The sequence below is a fragment of the Motacilla alba genome, chromosome 1A (assembly GCF_015832195.1).
Source record: "Motacilla alba alba isolate MOTALB_02 chromosome 1A, Motacilla_alba_V1.0_pri, whole genome shotgun sequence".
Taxonomy (NCBI): domain Eukaryota; kingdom Metazoa; phylum Chordata; class Aves; order Passeriformes; family Motacillidae; genus Motacilla; species Motacilla alba.
Window position 1 is genome coordinate 54,801,132 of NC_052031.1, and position 12,150 is coordinate 54,813,281.

The 12,150-nt window shown below is 43.7% G+C and overlaps 1 protein-coding gene across 11 annotated transcripts in view; it reads right to left on the reverse strand.

Annotated features, from left to right (window-relative positions):
* LOC119708264 (potassium voltage-gated channel subfamily A member 6-like) overlaps positions 1-12,150 on the reverse strand; it is a 78,215-nt gene that overhangs the window by 47,129 nt on the left and 18,936 nt on the right. For 3 of the 11 annotated variants that reach the window (XM_038154436.1, XM_038154428.1, XM_038154429.1), the window contains one exon: positions 4,072-6,569. The exons of 3 other annotated variants lie outside the window; for them this stretch is intronic. The gene's annotated coding sequence lies outside the window, so the exon portion shown is untranslated. Of the gene's footprint in view, positions 1-554; positions 3,155-4,070; positions 6,570-12,150 lie in introns of those variants that run through there. 5 more of the 11 variants (XM_038154433.1, XM_038154431.1, XM_038154438.1 and 2 more) reach the window with 3 other exon arrangements.

Sequence of the window (12,150 nt, forward strand, 5' to 3'; positions counted from 1 at the left end):
GGGGTGTGCAGAGCAATCAGAAGTCACAAAGTGAGCAGCTGCAGGAGGCAAACAGCACCAGGTTAATTTGGAAGGAGCTACAGCTACACATCCCTATATAACAAGTTTAGGATAGGAAGTGACTTCCTGAAATACAATATCAAAACCTACTGGAAAGGGTGAATTTTTCCAGTAATAAACAAGGAAATTATTCCTCTATGAGTATGCAAATTGCCACTCAGCAAATGGCCTGGGCTATGGGGAGCTGTTAATGTGCACAAAATCGATACCGAGATAGTTTGTCTGCTCTACTCAAAGGAAAACACAGCAGCCACACTGGCTTGGATTGGTTTGGTGTATGGAATGTAATTTCCCCCTTTGGAAAGAGAGAGTGCTGTGCAGACCTGATGGTTTCACCAAGAACCTCAACATTTCACACAGATTTGACCAGGTCACAAAGAGAAATAGACACAGGGTTGTCATATTTCTCTGGTGAGAACTTCACCTCTTCCTTATTCATGAGCTTCAGACTCTCACTCATGTGACTACTTGCTCCTTTTCCAGGAATGGATGTCTGCTGCCTGCAATGAATTTGAAAATTAGGGATGAACTCTACACAGTACAGCCAATGTCCATCGAGCTGTGGTTCAAGACTTTTTAAGAGTCTGTGGACAAGTTTTAAGGAGCCCATAAAGGTTACTAAGAAAAAATAATTGGTTGTTAGCAAGCTGATATTTACTGTGCTGATATTCTTATCCCCAGCAACAATATTTTGAGTATCTGCAAATAAAAGACTGGGAAGCAGTTATTTTACTCTATCAAAGCTTGGGAAAAGTCAGATCTAGATCTCTCCAAAGGGTCAAAGCTATATAACACCAGTTAATACCATTAACTGTAGAAATTGAACTGATTTTGAACTAGACATGTTTCCTGTTTCTGCCAAACTTCTGCGTGAATATTAAAGTCTGAAGAATGACTACAAGCAGACCACATTTAGGTGGTCTAGAAGCTCACTGTTTCCCATTTTTAACCATTCGAGGATCTTCTCTTTTGATCTCATGACTGGACATTTCCCTCTAAAACCTTCTGACCTAACCAAGGAGACTCACCATTACCTCTGTGCTTTTTATGTCTCCAAAGAAATCAGTATCCTAAAGCAAAACCTTCCATAACAGAAATTATGGTGACTTTTATGAAGAATATTTTTTGTATTTGTCAGGCATTCATTGATTCAATTCCTTGTTATACAATTAATTATCCTCCTGCAGAAGTTAAATTTACCAGGCTACAGTAACTTAGATTCAGCTATGGAAACTGTTTTAAAGAAAGTCACCACCTTTTTTATTCTGCAGACTTCAGGCAACAATGGAGGATTAAGTGAATGAAGTGCTGTATGATACCACAAATTCCCTTGAAAGTCATAAGTGAATATCACTCAGTTCTGATGATCTATCAGCATTCATTCTGTCTGCAACACAGTTTCTGCCACAGTTATTTAATAAAAGAAATGCTACTCTGTCTTTGATTTCATTTCTTCTAATTCAATGACTCCCCAAATTGTATTCTCTACTGGGATCGCTAATTCACTTCTAGGAAAATAATTTTAACAGACCAATTATGACAGCAAATACAAATGCTGTACTCAAAATTAATACATTTATACTCCTCCCTGCTGCTCTTTCTTCCTGACATTTCCTTTATGGGCCCTTATGGCAGATGCAGGTCAACTGGTCAGCCTTATACAGCTTATGCCTTCCTAATTCACCCTCTAAAAACCTTCTCCCAAACTTACCCTGAGCTGGATAGGTTTAAAAAACCCTCTTTATCTCATCTGCAGTAAGTCAGACTGAAGAGGGTGTCACAAAATTTAACACCACAACTGAAAAAATGTAGGAGGACAGGTTCCTGGGGCTAACAGACACAGCCCTGGAGTAGTCTCACCTTTTGCTGGGGCTCCCTAAATCCCAGATTTCAGAAAGAAGCCATGAAATGAGTATTTACAAGAGTGGAGGTCAGGCTGTGCTTGCAGCCTGACCAGAAACACCTTTATCTCCATCATCCATTTACAGTTCTGATGAGTGACCACCTGCAGCAGCCTGAGGCAGGTGAGATGACCACTCCTCCCTTCAGATCTTTGCTACCTGCTAGACGAAAAAAAAATTTTCATAGGGAAAAAAAAATAATAGAAGCATTTTGAGTTTTACTTAATAAATACAAAAGGGGGAGAGGTGGTGGTGGTAGGGAGATAAAGGAGTTCACATCATTGTAACCCAAATCTGATTGATTTTTTTTGGGTGAAAAGATTATTTATATGATATTGCCTGGACATTATACATCTACCTGTAGTTCTGAGAAATCTCAATTCTACACACGTTCCTGCAGGTTTAGAGCACTGCTGGTGCAGGCTGGCAGTGATGGGGTCTGTAATGATGGGATCCAAAATACAGCTCCTTGGTGGCGTTTGTGCCTTTCACTTCAGTGCAGTGGGGTTTGGGACAGTGTTGTGGTCTGTCATTTTTATTGCAGATGATGTAAAGTTGGTATGTTCTGTTCACCCCTGTTCACTCCTGTTACATGGTTCTGCCCTGGTTCTCCCCTCCCCATCAGTTCATGCCAATCCCCTTATCTCCACCCCAATTGTCCTTATTTGTAATAATTCAGTACTGTAACCCCTCCCCAGACCCCTATCCATCACTCAGCGTCCCCTCCCGTTGTTCCAGAATCTTCTGCTGTTCCCGTCGAGTGATTGGATTAGGAGCCGAGGTCCCGCCCCCAGTTCAAATGTATTTGTCACCCCAACTGTCACTCCTTTGTAGCCCCCTACCCCCCTGTTTTCCGATTGGACCTGGGTCCAGTTCCACCCCTGTTCTCCGCCCCCTTTATAACCCTGTGTAGCCGGCTGCCCGGGGTCCCCGGTCGGCTGGTTCCCCTGGTGTTCAATAAAACCGGATTTCTACCCCCGGACGGAGACCCTCTTTTCTTCACTTTGCCGCAGCTGCCTCTAAATATCCCAGCTAGGCGCTCTCTGGACACCGCAGTGCCTCCGGAGAGTGCCCCCCGGTGCTGGCTGTGTCGGAGCTAGCCGCCGTCGATCCTGCTCCCCAGCCGGGAGCAGACATACACAGTGCAGCAGGACAGCAACTTTTGTTCAGAGGGGAGTGAAGAATCATCTGGGCTGGATGAAGAAGGGAAAGAGATGAAGTAAAGTGAGCAAGTGTAGTTTGAAATGTGACAGCTGAGAGAGCAAAACACTTTCTAAACCAAGGAAAATACATGGATTAACTCAAATGTGCAAATGTGTCCGAAGCAGTGAGGGCTTTGGGTGAGGGACAGGGAGCAGACAAGCACATGTACGCATCAGTAACAGTGCTGCTACAGTGGTGGCAGAGAAGAAAAAAGAAAACAAATCTGTGTTGGAACCATTGCCCTTCAGCAAGACACAGACTCCTGCATCCAGTGGGAAAAGAAGGCTTTTTCCTTGACTATTGTCTCCTTGCTCTCTTCCGGCGTGACTGTGAGGCAGACACATGGATAAATGCCTCGTACATGGGCTTGCCTTTGTGGCTCCTGTGTCCAGAAGCAAGGAAAAGCTGAGTGAGGAGTAATTTGGAGATTGCCACTGAGCATTTCCACATGCAGTGCCCATGATGGAGCAGGACAGGTCTTGCGGAAGGTGGTAACACACTGCAGAGTGCTCAAGTTGGGTCTGTTTAGTCTTGGTATCCAACCAGATAACAGGATGTGGAAGATGCAAAAGCATCTTCCCCAACTTTATCTTTCCTTGAGCAAGGGCTGAATTGGAGTCAGACGCATCCCTCACCAGCACTACACTGATCTCCAGCCAGGAGGTCACTCCAACCTGATGGCAGGCAGAGCTGTCACAGCACAGAGGGACCAATCCTGCAGGACCAGCAGGGGAACATGCCAAATTATCTTCACATCTTTCCCTGTGGGAGGAGTTCAGTGCAGCACTGCAGCACCCACCTCTGAAGAAGGTGAAATTCTGCAAGGGGACATGGACTGTCCTAAAAAAGCTGCAGACCCGTATCAACTCCACATCAAACATTTAATATGAACAGAACACAGTAAAGTCCAAGAGGTCAAGCAGCCTTTTTGACATAAAAACCCCACACAACGCTTTAAAAAATACTGATTTTATTCATGTCTAGCTTATACAGTGGGCTAGACAGTGGATCACACTGGCATGAACAATAACAAATATAACGTTACAATGTTTCACCAGGTTCTCACCTGTACAATTCTGGATTTGAGTCAAGCACATATTAATGGCACCACCACTAATGACTAATGATTGCTGTTCAAAGCTCACTCAAGTCCCATCTCCTTGGTGCACTTCCAAGCCAAATAATTTCATTTCCCACTGTGTTTGGGGTTGTCTGCAGAGAATTTGTGTTCTCAAAGCCTGAATGCAGCAAACATCCTGAAGCACAAAAAATTCCCTATACCTCATTTGTTCTTTATTTGAAAGGATTTGAGTTTTCAGCAAAACAAACAAAAAAGCCTCCACCATCAACAATTCCTCAGAAATATTGGACCTGACCTGTATAAATCAGGTCCAGTAAGGGAGCTGGAATTATTTATCTCACCACATGACCTGGCCTGCAAATTCCAGCTGTTTTTCTCAGAATGATGCATCAGAGCAAGGTTTCACATGAAAAGCAAAGCACACCTGTCAATATCATGTCTGCTGATGGTGTGGGCACCCAGTATGGCCCAAGGTTTCTGCCCCATGGATTTCCCCAGGATATTCACACTTTTTCAAAGGTAACGTGCACCTATGCTGACTCTGAAGACCATTGCCCTTGCAAGAAGAGTCCATGGCAGCTCTGGTCACTCATGGTCAGCCACATGGCCTTGACACACAGATGAGGATAAAGAGACTTGGAGGATTCCCATAGCTGGCCTGCACTGAGAGATAGAGCAGGTCCCTTGTGATAATGGAGTGCATTTTGCCTCCCAAGGACTGCAGGCTCACTTCCACACCCAGGACTACTCAGCAGAGCTGCACCAGGAGCAGCCTTCTTCTGGCAGCTCAGGGTTTCTCTAAGCCCAGTCCTACAAGCCTGCGGGAGCCACAGGTAGTCAGGAAGCTCCTCAGAGATCCAGACCCTCAGCCAGCAGCACAAAGATGTATTGAAGTCCTAGAGCTGCCAAAGCAGAGAGGGCTGCCTCCTACTTCTTTTCCCTCACACAATGATGCTGAAAAGTGCCAGACAGGCTAAAAATCACTCAGGGAGATATAGAGGGTGTTACTGATAATGAGTTGTAGGGAAGCTGGATGTCCAGCAAACTACCTTCTGGAAATCTCAGCTGTCACATTTAACTCCACTCTTCCCCTCAGGCTTTCCTCTTCCAGAATCAATTCTTCCTACTCCACCTCCCACTTCCCTGTGCAGAGAGCTGGCAACACAAACAAGCTGGATCCACACGTGGTCACAGAAATTTGGCTGCATGGCTTAACTTTGCTGCTGCCAAAGGGAGGGAACTCCAGGCCAGAGCACCCCTCTCTGCCCTTCACTTTTCAGAGCTAATTGGGTTTTCTATCACTTTCAGCATGGCACAGCATGGACTCATGGACCTTGAAAAGCAGCAGAAGTTTTTACCACCATGGTGTAACAGGAGGACTTCAGAGCATTTTCTGGGAATGCCATGTACAGTTATATTACAATTGCAGAATTGTCTGGCTATTGTGTCTCCTCAGTCACACAGTGGACTATAAACAGAGCTATTTCAGTGAAACTCTACAACCACTTAAAATAAGTCAATAACTCTGTTAGAGCAGGCAATGGACTCACATGTTCACAAAAACTGACTACAGATGCTAAAGCCAGACACTTTGTAGGTAAATGAGAAACACCTCTGGTTTGGGCCCATCCCTCAGGCAGCAGATATTTTGCATGAACAGGATGATTACTACTTGTAGAGCTATGTGAAACATCTACCTTTTTATCCAAGTTATGAAGGCACAGCTTTGAAAAGCACAGTAATCTAAGGCCAAAAAGATAGGCAGACAAATGGACAGACTTTGGCCACTCATTTGGTTTTCTTAGAGAGAGCTCTTTGCTCTTTTAAGGGCTGACCTCTTTTAAGGGCATTTGCCAGGTCTGGATGCTCCACTTGAAAAAAAGGCTTAAAGGAAGTTTCAACAGCAGACTGTTCTGGAGGTGTCCTGGGTCAATCTCTAGCTTCCCACAGGACTTGGTGCTTGTCTGGGGCTTTTGAGGAACAGCTCATAAATTGCTGCTATTTAGCCACTGGCAGTTGAATCCCACTTTATTTAGTTTTCCCAGAAATAAGACGCATTGGAATCTTGTAGGGGATTCTCCCTGCTTCTTTCCTCCAGTCCCTACTCATATTTAGTTTCAGTTTCCTGGAACTAAGAGTGTTGACCCCTTTAAAAGCAGCAGCAGCAGCAGCAAGAAAACCACAGAGCAAGGAAATCAGTTTCCTGGCCATAAAGGTTGTACCCCCTGCATAGAGAGAAACTCCACCAACTTTATAGGAAGATGAAGCAACAAACTCTTTTGCAGCATCCTGACATGACAGCCTTGCAGCATACAAAATCCAGCCTAGCAAGGAAAAATAAAAAAAGTGTTGTGTTAAAAAAATGCCCAAGAAAAAGTTGTTATTTTACAGTAAAGCCACAACAACCTAAGGGTTCATTTCTTCATGAGAATGTTTGAAGGGGCTGAATTTGAAATCTGTTATCAGCTGCAGCTGGCTAAAATGGAAAGTGCTACCTTTCTTTGCTTACCTGGATGCCTACTGGGATTGGCTTTAGGGCCAATTTTTCCTTGCAGCTCCTGGGAATTACACACCTGTCTTCTTGCATGAGACGAAATATATTTATTAGAAGGTTGCAAAATTTGTTAGGATGCATTGCAGTGCTGTGCTCTTCAAAGACAGAGGCACAAGGTCTGATTCTTACTGTAACTGGGATTTTGGGAATTCCTAGAGCCATTTTCACGGCATCTAATTTTAGGTCCTTTTAAGATAGATCTGTAATGACAATTTGGCTTATAGCCCCTCCCTCTGTGCCAGGGGCAGGAAAGTCTATCAAAGCAGATAAAGGAATTTAAAATTTTTATTTCATTTTTTTTAAAATTAGATCTGAAACAATTTATGAGATAGCAGAACAAAAAAAGTTGGGTCTGCAATAACTTTTCTTCCTTTAGGGATTTCTCCATTGTCACACTTTTGTGCAGTCCATTCCAGCTCCATCTGTGCTGGTGACTCATCATAAAACCTAAAGGGCTATTAATAAGTTTTTAATAGTAGCAGCAGCCTTCCACAACAAAAGAAGGAGAAAGAAAAAAATTACTGGAATAAATGAAGGACTGCACCCTGTGGAAGGTATCCACATTGGAGAAGATCATGAAGAACTGCAGCCCATGTGTAAGGCTCACGCTGGAGAAGTTCCTGGGGGGCTCACTTCCATGGGAGGGACCTCCCACTGGACCAGAGAAAGAGTGTGAGGAGCCTGTGATGATATTTTCTGTCCCCTGTGGAGCTGAGGATGGAGAGTGACAGAGTGGCTTTGGGGGGCACCTGGCATTCAGACAGGGTTAACCCACCATAGCTACATGGATAGGATATGATCTTAAATTCACCATTTCAGGACTCTTGAGTGCTAAACAAAACTCTGAGGTCCAGACTTAATTGTGTGAGCAGGGCTACTAATGAGCTTAAAGAAGTTCAGCTTGTGCCTGACAAAATGCTGAGCAGCTCAAGCTTTGCACTGCAAGGAGTCTGCACTGTTTATGTTTGTACACAGCATTTTCCACCACAATTCCCTTTCCCACTCAGTGCAGGGGTTTGAAAGCAGCTTTTTCCACGATGAAAAGCATACACTTTCCAGTCCTGAGCTCCCACAGCTCTTGCTACTGCTTGGCAATGACTCAAGTAGCCAGAAAAAGAAGAACAGGCTGTAAAAAGTGTGGCAGTGAGAAAGCTCTGGGCCAGAAGGTTGTTTGTCACATTGCCAAAGCCCAAAGGAGGAGAAAGAAGTGGGAGAAACATCAGAGATGGGAGAAGCCTACAAAGTGAACAATATTTGTCAGGAGTTCTGCCTAGGTCTGAAAGAAGAAAATGTCAGGAGCACAAAAAATATATATATATAAGTATGCATCCTTACATAAATATAAATATACACCAACACATTTGCATCTGCTCTTCAAAGTTTTCTAAGACAAAGAAAAGCCAGGTCTACCTACAAAATGCACAACTTGCTTGCTTTGGGTTCACCACAATTGTGAGCAATCTGCTTTCCAGGCTAAATATGTGCTGATCTTCAAAGCAAAATTCCCTCAGTGAGTTTTTCTTTCATGTCAATTTTTTTCCTGTGGATTTATATGTTGGAGAATAGAGTGTTCACTCCAGGGATTACAGAGGATGAAAAAATTGAGATGCTGAGGCCAGCTCACAGTTTTCAAGAGATTCAGAGCAGCAATAATTGAATCCCAGTGATTGTCTGGAGTTTGGTAAAGCAGAGACCCAATCCGACAATCCAGAGGCAGAAAGATATGTCTGTGGCAGCTGCATGAATTGAACCTCTGACAAATGCCTGGATTTCGCAGCAGTGTTAGCAATAACAGTGGTGGTTTGGTCTGATTCTTGGTCTAGTTTTACGCTTATGTGAATGACATGGATCTTCCCCAAAGGTAGTAGAGAAGTTACACTGGGAAAGAGGAGAGGATGAAACTCAAAATAGTCAATATTTGATGTCTAGGATCTCCTTTTATCCATTGTGTATATTAAAAATCAAAAAATGCTTAGAAATTGTAAAATATACTCTCTTACAGTTTGTTTCTGACCTGCAGGGAGATGATTCCTGCTCCTTTATGGTTTGTAAATTCATTTGGGAAAACTCTCTGGCAGAAAACATGACTCCTCTTGAACTGGAAGTGCTGCATGTTTAAGGTTAGTAAGCAAGGGTTCAAAGCAAGGGTTGTGCAAAAGAACCGTGGTACCAGTAAATAAAAAGGTAATGAATTTTATAAACAGATTTTTGAGTTTAGTATGAAAAATTTTCTTGAATTACCTGTAAATCAAAAAGCCAAAGTCTAAATTTTTCTGGCCAAACTTTCATTTGGTTCTAGAAACAAAGCATCTGCAGGGATCAAAAACTGCAGCCTTAAGCCGATCTCTGCAAACAGCTTAGAAAGTATAACTGAGCTGTTATATTCAGTTACAGCAGAACAAACAATAGTTCGACACTACAAATATTGGGAAAAACCCAACCAGCTGTGGCCAGCAAACCTCACATTCTAAATCTGTCCACTAAGCCAGGGTTTAGCCAGCACAGCACAACAGAGACTGGCATGAAATCATCCTATCCAAATTTATGTCAGTGCTGGAAAGCACCATCAAAATAATTATTATTTTCACTCATACAGAGCAAGCAACAGGAAAGGTTTTGACTGGGCCAGAAGAGTGGCAGGTGGACCAAAGAAGATTTTTCTATCTTTATAACTCTATAAATACAAAAGTAACAAAGCACCTAAAAGGAATGGGCCTGAAGGCAAATGTGAAACATAAGAGAAACAAAATACCAAAGTATTCCTTGCCTATGACTTACTCATTACTCAGTTATTGCTTAGTTACATTTAAATACTATTTAAAGTACAAAACTAAACCACGAATTTCCCATGTGGAGAATGGTATTGGATGCTCAGCTTGAAGTCTAAAGGGGCTGAGTTCCAGAAAGCAGAATGCAGGTCTTGTACACAAAAAACCCCTCCTAAACTGCTGTCATTTTTTTACAAGGTGGACCTTATTTATGTGTAGAGGGTTGCAGGGGGTTAATTTTGGGCACCCATTTCTCTATCCTTTATTGTCCTTAATTTTGAGAGCCTGATACTGATGCTTCAATTCATAATAAATTGCTCAACATACCTCAGTGAAGTTTTCTGAGACCAGAGGCGTGAAAAATTGGACTATGCTCTGGAATGGGATCTAAACTCACCTGGGCAACTTTTCAACCCCATTTCAGACACCTTCTACATTTATGAATCGAAAACATGGAATAACACTCATATTTAAAACCAAACTGCTGCCTCCTGCTACCATGCAAGGTCTTGGAATCCCCCTCAGTGGTGAGAGATGCAATCCCACTCAGACTGTACATTCAGCAAGGAAGAAGATCTACATACAGAAGCAACTTCTAATGAGTTAACTGAGAATAATTTCAGGCTTTGAATGTCCCTGGGTATGGCAAAAATGTAGAGAAAGTTACTTCAAGTCGATGTAACTCCACTGAAGCAAATTTTACTCACTTTCATTAGGACAGACCCCTGTGGCAGCCAGGCTATCCCACTGTGCAGAGATAAGGGAGAGGTCATTAAACAGACCAGATCCAATGTATTTATAGTGCCCATCTTAAAGCAGAGAAGCAAAAAAGAGCAGCAGGATTGTGAAGTAAGCAGCTCTGTTCCTAACGACAGGATGAACTCCTTTCAGTGTTTCTCTGTTGCAAAGGACACATAAAATCAGCTGGCATAACTAAGTGGAAAGATCCAGCACAGCCTCATGTGAGATTGCTTGTTTTAGCTTGACTGAGCAAATCAAAATATTCAAGGAAATTCCCAACACTGCAAAATCCTTCCTCAAAATAAACCCTCAGTTTAACCCCACACAGTGCTGGCCATATGCAGCTCACACTTCTCTCCCTGGGAGCCATCTGGGTCTCCCTTGAGGAATCCTGACTTTCCAGAATATGTTGTGTTTAATTCTGACATTAAAATCACATTGTTTGGTTTAATGACATTGTGCAAAGACTACACTGACTTGTTCCAGAAAATGCACCATGTGGCAAGTCCCACATCCATTCCCTAAATCTGACCTAAGCCTAAGTGCTTGTCCTCAGCTGCCACCAAAGGAGCTCCTTCAAACCTAACTCTGGAGACAAAAAACACAGAAAATCTTGAATTTCTCTACATAAAAGGAAATGGATTAATAAATGCTGAGGCAGACAGTGCTGCTCATGCAAGTGGAGCCTTCCTGGCTGGGCTGGTTTTGGCTGGGATACAGTTAATTTCCTTCCCAAGGGCTACGTTTTGGGTTTGTACTGGGGTTGATAATACAGGGATGGTTTTGGTAGTGCTGACACAGATCCAACTGGTTTTCCTACTGCCACGCTGTCAAGGGGGCTGGGACTGTGTGGCAGGAGACACAGCTGGGACAGGTGACCCCAACTGATGTTCCAGACCTTATGGCATCATCATCATCAGTGTATAACATGGGGGAAGAGGATGGAAAGGGATGGATGTTCATGGTGATGGCGTTTGTCTTCCCATGTCACTCTTAAGTGTGATGGGGCCCTGCTCTCCTGGGGATGGCCAAGCACCTGCCTGCCCATGGCAAGCAGGGAATTAATTCCTTGCTTTGCTTGTGTGCACTGCTCTTCCTTTTCCTACAAAACTGCCGTTGTTCCAAACCAGGGGTTTTCCAGGTTTTACCCTTGCCATTCTCTCCCGTATCCTGCTGGTGGGTGGTGAGGGAGCATCCCCCGGGCACCCGCGCAGGTGTCCCTTGTCTCATACCTCCCTGGCCCACAGGATGGCACTGCGACGCTCCACAAACTCCTCCCGGGCTCTCGGGGCCGCTTCCTCACAGCAACAGTCAGTATTTTTCCCTAAGTCAGACTTTTTCCCACTGCAATTCAAATTTCCTTTGAATTTTCAGGCTTTTCGGAATTCAGTAGAATTACACAGAATCTCCTATGCCTTTGCCCAGAAAAGTCATCTCTCTTTCTGTGGGCATTTTGCTGCAATAAACATCAATGATCTTCCCCCCAGAAAAGGCTCCATTGGAAACTACATACCAACCTGCCAGAAAAACTATGGTTTTTTGCTGCTGAGAAACTGTATTGAGTAAATCCTGAGATTAATTAATAACAAGGAAGGGTCTGGAGAGCCAGTCCTGTGAGGAGCACCTGAGGGAGCTGGAGTGGCTCAGCCTGGAGAAAAGGAGGCTCAGGGGGGACCTTCTGGCTCCACATAACTTCCTGACGGGAGGGGTCAGCTGGGGGGAGTCAGGCTCTTCCCTTTCTCCCAGGGAACAAGGGACAAGATGAGAAGAAATGGCCTCAAGCTATTCCAGGAGAGGTTGACGATGGAGATTAGAAGGAATTTCTTCATGGAAGGGGTGATC